The sequence below is a fragment of the Quercus suber genome, unplaced genomic scaffold, assembly GCF_002906115.3.
Source record: "Quercus suber isolate HL8 unplaced genomic scaffold, Cork oak 2.0 scaffold_62, whole genome shotgun sequence".
Classification (NCBI taxonomy): Eukaryota; Viridiplantae; Streptophyta; class Magnoliopsida; order Fagales; family Fagaceae; genus Quercus; species Quercus suber.
The window spans coordinates 317,931-330,531 of NW_027069527.1; the positions used below are offsets into that span (position 1 = coordinate 317,931).

A 12,601-nucleotide genomic window follows, 5' to 3' on the forward strand; every position below is an offset into this window, starting at 1 on the left:
AAAACATAAAAGAATGAAGGGAAACAAAATAAAAAAGTGAGGGTTTAGTAAAAATTAAGAACAAGAGCTACCTTTTGAATTCTATAAGACCTGAATGGAATTGTACCCACTTGTTTAGATAAAACTGTACAATGCATTTTGCAGAAATCTATAGTCTGTACTATTGAGTCTATGACTAAAACAAAAAGAAAAGGAAAGGAAAAGAAAGTGAAAAAAAAAAAAAAAAGGTGCCTCGAATCATTGAACACCAGGCCACGTTATGGAACATAACGAAAAAACTCCGAAATAGAAACACATATGGGTAAAGTAGAGATCGAAAGGCAGCTTTCTTCAAGAGCTTCATGTGGACTGTGGGGCATCAATTCTATCCCAACACATTTCCGTAATTTTGGAATGTGGTTAAAAATTCAAGTGCCCAGATTTGGAGCCTTCCAAACGAGCATAATGTGTTTGGATCTTTATAGGCTCCATTATTATATTATGGTGACTATGCATTTAAAGTCCACTAAGAAGCAAAGGGAAATATTAAAAATGAAACTAATGTCTGTTCTTAATTTTTACTAAACTCTCACTCTTTGATCTTGTTTTACCTTGTTCTTTTATGTTTTGGGAGAAAAAAGACATATATAGCCCCATTTTTAACAGAAGTGAGTTATGAAATTCTAACTGAGCTAACAGCAGGTAGGTAAAATATTAAATTTCAACCAAACCAAAGGTTGGTAAGTTGTAATTAGCCCTTTCTTTTAGTTCCAAAAAAAAAAAAAAAAAAGAATGACGTCGTTTTGGTTCACTTAACGACAACAAGTAACTGAGATCTAACGGAGTATCGAATTGACAACAATTGAAAGTTAGAGGACTAAAATAACAAACCTAAAAGTTAGAAAACTGAAATTAAAAAAAAAAATTAAAAAAAAAAAAACTGAAAATTAAAAGGTTAGTTTTGAATTTGCGCCAAATCTCTATCTTGCAATAATAAAAAAATAAAAATAAAAAAGAAAATCGTATTATAATTTCCCCTTCAATCTTTTATGAAAAGATGAGGTCATTCTATAGTACCCACTATTTCCTCTTGACCATTTAAATAATTTTAGTGGGTTACCATTTACCGGTAGAATAGGTTAGTGTATAAAAACCCAAAAAAAAAAAAAAAAAAAAGTGCTTTCTCTCTCATTCTTTCAACTCTGCACACATCTGCCCCTAAATCTCAGGTAACCATTTTTCATCCCTTTTTCCTGAATTTTATAGGAGGTGGTTTTAACCATTATTTTTTCTCTATTATTTATGTTGGGCCCAATTTGAGAGATTTTCTTTCCTCTAGGAATTTTGGAGCACATTGGGAAAGTTGTGAAATTTGACCTGAAATTCCCTATTCGGCAGATTCAAATTGAAAATGCAGCCATTTGCTTCAATTTTCCCCCAATTGTAACCCATGTGAAATTTGCCCCCAAAACATTATTTAGCAAATGTATAATGTGAAACTTAGAGAGATTTTGATTTTGGTTTTAGTTCTTGGAAATGGATATCTATAATTCCTAACATTACAACTTCCATATCCAAACATAAACGGGGAATCTGAATATGAAATTGAGAATTTTCCCCGTAAAGGTTGGATACAAAAAGCTTATCAACTTTTTCTTTTTGCAACTTTCTTGTGCCTCGGAATAATTATTCAGTTAGATGTGTCTTGGTTCATTCAAAAAAACCTTATAATCAATTACAAAAATCTTTTGTGTGTGAAGCATTGTTCATTTGAAGATACAAATCATTACCATTTTTATTATGGTTGCTTGCTTATCATTTAGTGTGGCACGACATAAATATGGTTTCCTATGGTTACCCAACGTTATTTTTTGTTTTCCCATTATCTGGAAGCGTTAAGTTCTCTATTGAGGTTTTTGTCAGATGCTCCATTCTAGTTTATTGATTGTCTAGTGTAGTAGTAGATTTGTTGGTTTAGGCTGGATGTTCAGGGGCTAGGCCCTTTCTATATCACATTTTCACAATTTGATTATTATGATACATATTCTAGAAGACGTGGATAGCGGACTTAAAGTGCATGCCTTCGCAAGCCAAAAAAATTCACTTTGCTAGGCTACAAAGCAGTTGTATCAGTGCCTAAGCATGCCACAAAATTCAGGCAAACATAATTTATGCTATACTTTTTGTAACCTTCTACATATTTCTTGCAAAATTATTGTCTTTGAATTGCATTTCCCCACAATATCTCTACAATGCTCTCCATTGTGATTGTCTTTTTTTTAGAAAAAAAAAAAAAAAAGAATTGTGTGATTATGGCTTTTAAGTGGTTGAAATGATGGAATTAAATCTCCATGATCTAAGTGTCAATGATTCTCTACATTTTTAGCTTTCCTATGTAAAAGTCTCAAGCTGTCAAGCCATGTGCAAAATTTAGATTTGTTCGGGCAATATCCTGAAGGTTAGGACCGTATCCAAATCTCGCCTTCCAAAATCCTACTTTGGCTAGACTCACACTGGATGATGGCCTTTTTTATGTATACTTTGGTTTTGTAACTAGCGTCATCTACAACGAGTTTTGTAAACACTTGTTGCAGAAGAGTTTCAACTTGAAAATGCAGCCATTTGTGAATTAATGGATTTTGGACTTATAGATGGTATAAACAAGTACTGCTGGTTTGAGAAATATTAGATAAGTATCTGACTCAATCTACTGTAGAAGAGTTTCAAAAAGGAAATCCAATTGCCATCATGCTTAAGTTAAAAAAGGGTGCGGATCGTATGCCACAGGAGGATTGGCAAGGATTTTAGCTACAGATTAATAAGCATTGTAAGTTCTTCATTTTTTACAAAATCTTGAAATTTATCTTATTTTGACAAGTCAAAAAAATTGTTGAAGCTTGGAGAGTATCTTTCTAAATTGATTGCCTAAACTTCGACTAGGATCCAAAAATTGGCCTCTTGCAAGTGTTTTGTTTTGTTCTGTTTTTTTGTCTTGTTTTTTTGTTTTTTGTTTTTTTCTTTTTTTTCTTTTTTTTTTTTTGGAACAAAGACGATAGAATTATTATTTCTTCAAAACACTGTAATACAAGTATAGCCACACCGAAACAGATTGGCTTGGGGGAGATACTAACTAGCAGTAGTATCCCCAAATAGTAAAATTGGAAACATAACATGAACAACCAAAGGCAGTCCTATGAAGATGAAGACCCTGTTTTACGCTTGTGCTGTCATCAATCTTTGATACTCGTCAACAAAGCCTGTTGCTCCCTCCATGATAATTCGTGGGTGTACCTGAACCTGCTCAAAATAGTATCTGTTTCTTGCATTCCAAATAGCCCATGCTGTGGCTGCCCACCTCTCCAGATCAGGTAAGCTCAGAATACTCTGCTAACGCTTGAACAGCAGGAAAAAATCATCTTCTTCATTGCTGCGATTTTGGATTCTCCCCCTAAAAAGACCCCCAATCGTTTCTTGCAAATGGACATACCCAGAGCAAGTGTGTAACAATTTCAGGTTCTTGTCTACAAAATTAAAAAAAGTTGACTCCCCATATTTTGTGTTGAACAACTCATTCAGCACCAAAATTAAGAAACAAATAGACACACATGACACAAAATTGGACACTAATTAAAATTTCTTATTAGATTTTTTCTAAGTTTTTACTTTAATTTATATCTTTCTCTTTTAAGTTTTAGCATGTTGAACCCCTCGGTTTTCACTATACATTGAAATTAAAAAAATTAACTCGTATTTTGTATTGAACAACTCATTTGGCACAAAAATTAAGAAAAAATTAGGAACACATGGCACAAAATTGGACACTAATTGAGAATTTTAATTAAATTTTCTCTTAGCATTGACTTTAATTTATATCTTTCTCTTTAGGTTTTAACATTTTGAACCCCTCAATTCTTACAATGGAGTATACAAATACATTAAAACTAAACAAATTAACTCCTCATATTTCATGTTGAACAACTCATTGGCACCAAAATTAAGATTAAAATAGAGAGATATGGCACAAAATTTGATACTAATTGAGAATTCTAATTAGATTTTTTCTGAGCTTTGACTTTAATTTATATCTTTTTCTTTAACTTTTAACGTGTTGAACTCTTCGGTTCTCACAATGGTGTAAATTTATACATTAATATTAAAAAAATTAACTCCTCATATTTTGTGTTGAACAACTCATTCTACACCAAAATTAAGAAGAAAATAGGCACACATAGCACAAAATTGAAGACTAATTAAGAATTCTAATTATATTTTCTCTTAGTATCCTTAGGAACACACATCCTCTGTCCCACGTCATGTACCATCACCCAACTTGTGACATGTGTCTATTATTAATATTGCTAATGTCTCTTTTATTGACGAACTTTTCTTCAAAACGTTAATGCTATATCTGAATAATGTCTCTGAGGGGTGGAATTTCATATTTACATGGGTCAACACTAACCTGACCTGTTTATTAAACGGGTCAAGATTTTTCAACTCTAATACGACCCATTTATTAAACGAATCAATCATGTCGACCTATTTATTAGATTTTATCAAAATGAAAAAAAAAATATTATTAACCTAATTGAATTATGAAAAACCAAAAAAAAAAAAACATTTTTAATATAAAATTCAGAACTGATAAGTAACTACATCACAAATAATCATTCAAAACTAAAACATATCTCAATATCACAAATAATCAATTATAATATAGTCAAAGAAAATAAACTACAACAACTAATAAATTTATATACCTAGGATTTGAAAGGTATATTGGTAAGTTTTCATTTAATTAAACGGGTTAGACAGGTCAAACGAGTTCCATAGATTGGACACTAACACAACCATTTTATTAAACAAGTCAATCATGTCAACCCGAATATGTATTAAGCCTCAACGCATAACCTGCTAATTTCATATCGTATCGTGTCAGGTTCGTGTACAATTTTTCCACTCTTACGTCTCTCTCTACTGCTAAGTATCACGTGGCTCTTTTTTCTTTTTGTCCCCCCCCCCCCAGCTGTCATCAATCTTTGATACTCGTCAACAAAGCCTGTTGCTCCCTCCATGATAATTCGTGGGTGTACCTGAACCTGCTCAAAATAGTATCTGTTTCTTGCATTCCAAATAGCCCATGCTGTGGCTGCCCACCTCTCCAGATCAGGTAAGCTCAGAATACTCTGCTAACGCTTGAACAGCAGGAAAAAATCATCTTCTTCATTGCTGCGATTTTGGATTCTCCCCCTAAAAAGACCCCCAATCGTTTCTTGCAAATGGACATACCCAGAGCAAGTGTGTAACAATTTCAGGTTCTTGTCCACAAAATTAAAAAAAGTTAACTCCCCATATTTTGTGTTGAACAACTCATTCAGCACCAAAATTAAGAAACAAATAGACACACATGACACAAAATTGGACACTAATTAAAATTTCTTATTAGATTTTTTCTAAGTTTTTACTTTAATTTATATCTTTCTCTTTTAAGTTTTAGCATGTTGAACCCCTCGGTTTTCACTATACATTAAAATTAAAAAAATTAACTCGTATTTTGTATTGAACAACTCATTTGGCACAAAAATTAAGAAAAAATTAGGAATACATGGCACAAAATTGGACACTAATTGAGAATTTTAATTAAATTTTCTCCTAGCATTGACTTTAATTTATATCTTTCTCTTTAGGTTTTAACATTTTGAACCCCTCAATTCTTACAATGGAGTATACAAATACATTAAAACTAAACAAATTAACTCCTCATATTTCATGTTGAACAACTCATTGGCACCAAAATTAAGATTAAAATAGAGAGATATGGCACAAAATTTGATACTAATTGAGAACTCTAATTAGATTTTTTCTGAGCTTTGACTTTAATTTATATATTTTTCTTTAACTTTTAACGTGTTGAACTCTTCGGTTCTCACAATGGTGTAAATTTATACATTAATATTAAAAAAATTAACTCCTCATATTTTGTGTTGAACAACTCATTCTGCACCAAAATTAAGAAGAAAATAGGCACACATAGCACAAAATTGAAGACTAATTAAGAATTCTAATTATATTTTCTCTTAGTATCCTTAGGAACACACATCCTCTGTCCCACGTCATGTACCATCACCCAACTTGTGACATGTGTCTATTATTAATATTGCTAATGTCTCTTTTATTGACGAACTTTTCTTCAAAAGATTAATGCTATATCTGAATAATGTCTCTGAGGGGTGGAATTTCATATTTACATGGGTCAACACTAACCTGACCTGTTTATTAAACGGGTCAAGATTTTTCAACTCTAATACAACTCATTTATTAAACGAATTAATCATGTCGACCTATTTATTAGATTTTATCAAAATGAAAAAAAAAAAATTTATTAACCTAATTGAATTATGAAAAACCAAAAAAATAAACATTTTTAATATAAAATTCAGAACTGATAAGTAACTACATCACAAATAATCATTCAAAACTAAAACATATCTCAATATCACAAATAATCAATCATAATATAGTCAAAGAAAATAAACTACAACAACTAATAAATTTATATACCTAGGATTTGAAAGGTATATTGGTAAGTTTTCATTTAATTAAACGGGTTAGACAGATCAAACGAGTTCCATAGATTGGACACTAACACAACCATTTTATTAAACAAGTCAATCATGTCAACCCGAATATGTATTAAGCCTCAACGCATAACTTGCTAATTTCATATCGTATCGTGTCGGGTTCGTGTACAATTTTTCCACTCTTACGTCTCTCTCTACTGCTAAGTATCACGTGGCTCTTTTTTCTTTTTGTTCCCCCCCCTCCCCTAAACCAAGTCTGAATCATCTGATCGATTCTTTTTACCACTTCCGCCGCCTTCTTTTTTTCCTTCTTCTCTCCCTCTCTACAGCAGAAAGGGTGTTTAATTTCATGATTTTTCTGTTTACTCTTTTTCTTTTGAGCTCCAACACTACAACTTTGGTTTGAAGTTTGAACAACAGATTCTCTGCCCGGCTGTTGTTAAGCTTTTAGGATCAAGAAATAAAGCTGAATTTGTTAAGAAGACCAAACACTACCCATTAAAAATTCATAAAAAAGAGATAGCTCTTATTCTTAATTAAAATGTTAACGGACTTAAACCATATATACAAAAGAAAGACAAGAAAAAAAATACAAAGCTAGAACTCCTAATAATTTAGTTTAAGTCATCGCAAGATAGTGAAGAAAATCAAACAACACAGATCTATATTAAATTATGAAAGAAAACAAGATTAATTTTATAGCAAATTTTAATGGTCTGGCAATGCAAATGGGAGGAGATTATCTGCAAAAGCAAATTAAGGACAAACAAATTTTACAGAACAAAAACCTCATTAAATATCAGGTTGATGAACAACTGATTGTTTTAATAAAAATAAAAATAACAAAGTTTAGCTACAAAATTGTTTGTAGTATAAGGTTACAACTTTACTCAATAAAATAAATATTACCACATATTTTGAAAATTTAACTGTTGAGTTGCATTTTGTTTATACTCTTAATGCAAATATCAACTTTAGTGTCAATCAAATATTATTTACTATATGATTTATAACTTTATATTTTATGCATAATTTTAAATTACAAAAACTTGCAGTTTAAACAATTTATTGATGACATAGCTATTGATCTTTAATTTTCTAGAAATTTTACAAGAATAAAGAATATAAGAATAAGAGGTAATCTAATGGTAAATTTATCAAAATTCATATATAATAAAAAGATATTAAGTAAGGTTGTAGTGTTAGGTTACAACCGATTTTGTAACTAAATTTTTTCCAAATAAAAATTATATTTAGACCTCTTGGTAATTTTACAATGCAATTAATCAACTTATTAAATTAACTAGTTATGTAATAATTTTTTAGAATCAATATAATATTAATTTTCCTATTAGGTTGTAGTTGAGATTTACTATAAATAACCGCTACATGATCCATATTCCATAGACTCCATACCTTAAACTCATAATCATCCTCCCATTTCCTTCTAAAAATGTCTTCCTCACGCTTCACCTTCTCTATCTGCCTTCTAACCTTTGCTCTCTTTCTCCAAACCACTTTTGGAGCTAGCCCTATCTTCCATTTTTGTTCAAGTTCTGCTGGGGACTTCACCTCCAATGGCTCATATGAATTAAAGCTCAACAATCTCTTGGGAAATCTTTACAACCAAACCCCTCCACAGGGTTTTGGTCTCATTTCAGTTGGTATTTCTCCAAACCAAGCTTATGGGCTTTCACTTTGTCGAGGTGATGTTAGTGCCCCAGATTGCCAGACTTTTGTTAATGAGGCTAGCAGCGAAATTCCTCACTACTGCCCGTATAATAAAGGTGCAATTATATGGTACGATAATGGTCTTTTGAAGTACTTGAACACTGACTTCTTTCACCAAATTGATAATCAAAACCAGTTCTCATTGTGGAACCCTCAAAACGCTAGCAAATACCACAACATTTACCAATCAAACAAGGGAGTTGTGGAGCCTTCTAGCCGTAGAAGCAACACTCACCCCAGAGCTCTATGCAGTTGGAGAGCTAGACGTAGTAGTTGGTGGTTCAAATAAGCACTATGGTTTGGTACAATGCACCAGGGATCTTTCTAGCAGTGACTGCTTCAAATGTCTTGACGGTATAATTGGTGAACTTCCTAATTGTTGTAATGGTAAAATTGGAGGAAGAGTTGTCACTGGGAGTTGCAACATAAGATATGAGATTTACCCTTTCTTTAGTGTTTAGGTAATATGCGTAAAATTCTTCTCAATATATAAAAATAAAAGGTAATATGCGTAAAATGATAAGTGTTGGCTGTATGCACACGTTTATGATTTTCCATTTTGCAAAAATATGCAGTATTAACTGCTGCTTTGCAATGGTTGCATGTTTCAAACTGTTGTTGAAATGTTGAATAAAACTTCCTTGTGTTAATTTCTTACTATGATTGTTGTCATTTTACTATGATTATTGTCGAAAAATGACAAATTTCACATCCATTTAAACTTAGGCTCCATTTGTTTCCATGTATAATTTGTTCTGTCACAATATAGTTTAACGAAACATATATTTAAGAAAATTATTTATTTCTATTTTTATAAAAGCAAATGTTATAATTATTACAAATTTTACTTCAAAATGTTTATAAATTAGTACAATAAAAAACATGATTGGTGGACTTCAACAACTTAATAAATGAGTATTTTTAAGGGCTTGGAAAGGAAGGATTGGCAATTATGGGAGGTAGAGTGGGGTTCAAATGGAGGAGGAGAGGAAGAAGAAGAAGAGGGCAAGAGGGAAAGAAAAGATTTGTCTATTTCAAATTGCTTCTCTAAGAAATGATGTCAGGCTTTTTTACTGGGAAATAATAGGAAAGAAAAATAGATTAATTTCTTTTTAGGTTGCGTTTGGGATAAGCTTATATTGGGCAACTTCTTTTACTATTTAGCTTATTTTTACTACTATTTATGAGTTTTATTGCACTTTTTGTACTATTCATAAGCCTTACTATACTATTTCTGCTAACTTTTAGTTTTATCTATAGTACTTTCACAATAAAATTTTCAATTTCAACTAAATAAACTGTTTCCAAACATGCCTTTAGTATTCTTGAAATCCAAACATAGATGAAAGAAGGGCATTTTCATGTTTTAATTTTAAGGGGTGAAGTCCAGCTCTCAGTCAGTGGATCTAGAAGTATGTGTGGTGCAATGCAGGTGCTTAGATTTTCCGTCAAACACCAAAACAATTGGCAAAATAGTGTTGTAACTTTGGTGGTGTTGTCTTGTCTTAATGAAATGGCCCATTACATTTGCTTTTTCTTGTAAATGATAGCGGCTTCAATTTTTTTCCCCACTCTGTTGTCCGTTGTATGCAACTAAGGGGTATGAGAAAGATAATCTCCATTGAGCCTAATTTATGTAGTTAAAGTCTATGAGTTGTAAAGCCCATTTTATGGATGAGGGAAAAATGGTTTGCAAAGCCCAATACATGAAGTGAAACTCATGGGCCTTAAAGCCTATCTCTAAGGTAGAAATTTTGGTTTGCAAGGCCCACCAAGTAAGTGGGCCACTTGCATGAGAAAACCATGAGCAAAAAACCTAACCTGCATAAACATTTAATTGGGCTTTGTGGCTCTAGGCCAAAATTGGCCCAATTTTATGTCTTATGAGGTGTCCATTTTTTCCCCCTATATATATTGAGTTTTAACTCATTGTTTCCGCTTCTAATAATTGTGCTTTTTACTATCTTATCAAGATGTGAATCGGTTTTTAGTGTAAACGAAAATTGAACTCTAGATTTCTTATTCAACCTCCAGATTTCGTATTCAGTCATTAGAAACTTTACCAATTGAGCTAACTAAAATTCACTATGAGGTGACCTTTTTAGTTGGCATTAATTGATGAATGAGAATCTTATCACTTGACTTAAGAAGAAATTAGAGCCTGAAGACCTTGAACACACGCCTAATGAAATTTATAGATAACAGCCAGCATTAGTAGTAGGATGTAAATCACATATAAATCAACTAAAGGTTGATATTAGCTAGTTTCTATGTGATGTAAAAGCATAACACAAAAGCCAAGATATACATCCAAAAGGAAATCTTATGTTTCATCCTCTCTTTCATTCCCAAATTCACATATCCAAATTCATTCCTCTTCTCCATGCAATGCTGACACAAGATAGGCTACGGTGGTGGAAAAGAGGGAAGGTGGCAGTGGTGAGGCAAGAAAGAAGAGGCAATTGCAGCGGATGGAAGAGAGGAATAAACATAGAGAACAATAAAATATAAATTCTAAAGAATTCAAACAGCATCACGAGAGTTTTAAATTCCCAAAAATAAAATATTTTACCAACTAAACATTCTTTAAATGAAATTCTTCATTTGAATCTTGTGATAAGAATCCTTTATATTACAAATATTACTTTCAAACTTTTCTTGACTCTATTCGATTTTAATAATTTACCATGCATTAATCCCTTGGTACATTTCTTTGGGGAATTTCTTTATAGTGACTCTATTTCATGGAGTCTTTTGGCTAAAAATTGCAAAAAACGGAGTTTATCGGTGTTATAGGTACTATTCAAAGTTATTTAGCAAAATGAGGAGAGAGACTGATGCCGAAATTGCAAGAAAAAGTACAATGTGTTAAGGGAGAGAGAAATTTAAATTTCGGTAATGAAATTACCGAAATTCTTGTCCTGCTCGTGGACTGCTAGGCCTGCCCGTGAAGTGCCCAAAATGCATGCTAGGGGGAGTGCTCGAAAGGGAAACCAATTATGGCAATGACATTGCTGAAATTGTAGGGAATGGAGAAGAGATAAAATATGAATTATGGAATGGGAGGGAAAAAAAAATCGTGGCAACCAAGTTGCCGAAAATGAAGGGGAAAAAAAATGCTACGTCCATAACATTTTTCACAACAAATTACAGGTAGTTAGTTGTTATTGGTTCAAATTTGAACCTAATACTAAAATTACTTTTTTGCCCTAATAATAACAATCAATAACAACTTGTCACTTAGAATTTGTTGTAAAAATATTGTGGGCGTATCATTTCTAAAAAAAATTGTGGTGCCGAAATAGAAGGGAAAAAAAAAACCACAAATTGATTTGTTACAACAAATCCTAAGTGGTAGTTGTTACTAATTGTTATTATTGGAACAAAAAAGTAATCTTAGTGTTAGGTTCAAATTTAAACCAATAACAACTAACCACCTGTAATTTGTTGTGAAAAATGTTATGGACGTAGCATCTTTTTTTTCCCCTCCATTTTTGGCAACTTGGTTACCACAATTTTTTTTTTTTCTCTACAATTTTGGCAATGCCATTGCCACAATTGGTTTCCCTTTTCCCTAGCATGCATTTTGGGCACTTCAAGGGCAGGCTTGGCAATCCACGGGCAAGACAAGAATTTCAGTAATCTCATTACCGAAATTCAAATTTCTCTCTCCCCTGACACATTGTACTTTTTCTTGCAATTTCGGCAACACCATTGTCGAAATTCAATCTCTCTCCTCATTTGCTAAATAACTTTGAATAGTACTTATAACAACAATAAACTCCATTTTTTGCAATTTTTAGCCAAAAAACTCCTATTTCATGCCTTCTTTCATAATAAACCTTCTAAGAGCATCAACAATAGAATATACAAACACAAAATCCTATCTATTTTAGCTGGTGAACACCCAAAATCAAGTGCCAGCTAGAAAAAATATATATTTTGGATGAGCTACATTGACTCTCTTGGTGTGGAGAGGAAAGTAACTTTTGTAAATGAATTTAATAGAATAAAATATTATTTTCGTCCTTAAACTTTCGCAAAAATTCATTTTTAACTTTCAAAAGTTTATTTTTCATTCTTAAATTTTACAAAATGTTGTATTTTCCATCCTTCTATTTGTGTAAGTTATTTTTTATCTTATATGGCCTAACAGAATGCTGAATTAGCATTTGACTTCAACTAAATCATTTTATTTTAAAACATTTGGACATCTGGCTCACAACCCAATTGAAAATCCTGATACCCAAACCTGAAAGGCTGAAACCCATTGAACGCGAAAACTCCAACGCTCCCATGGCCCCAACCCA

At 32.2% G+C, this 12,601-nt stretch overlaps 1 pseudogene; it reads left to right on the forward strand.

Moving 5' to 3' along the window:
- The first annotated feature begins 8,013 nt into the window (after positions 1-8,013).
- LOC111983227 (antimicrobial ginkbilobin-2-like protein) lies at positions 8,014-8,752 on the forward strand (annotated as a pseudogene).
- The last annotated feature ends 3,849 nt before the right edge of the window (positions 8,753-12,601 follow it).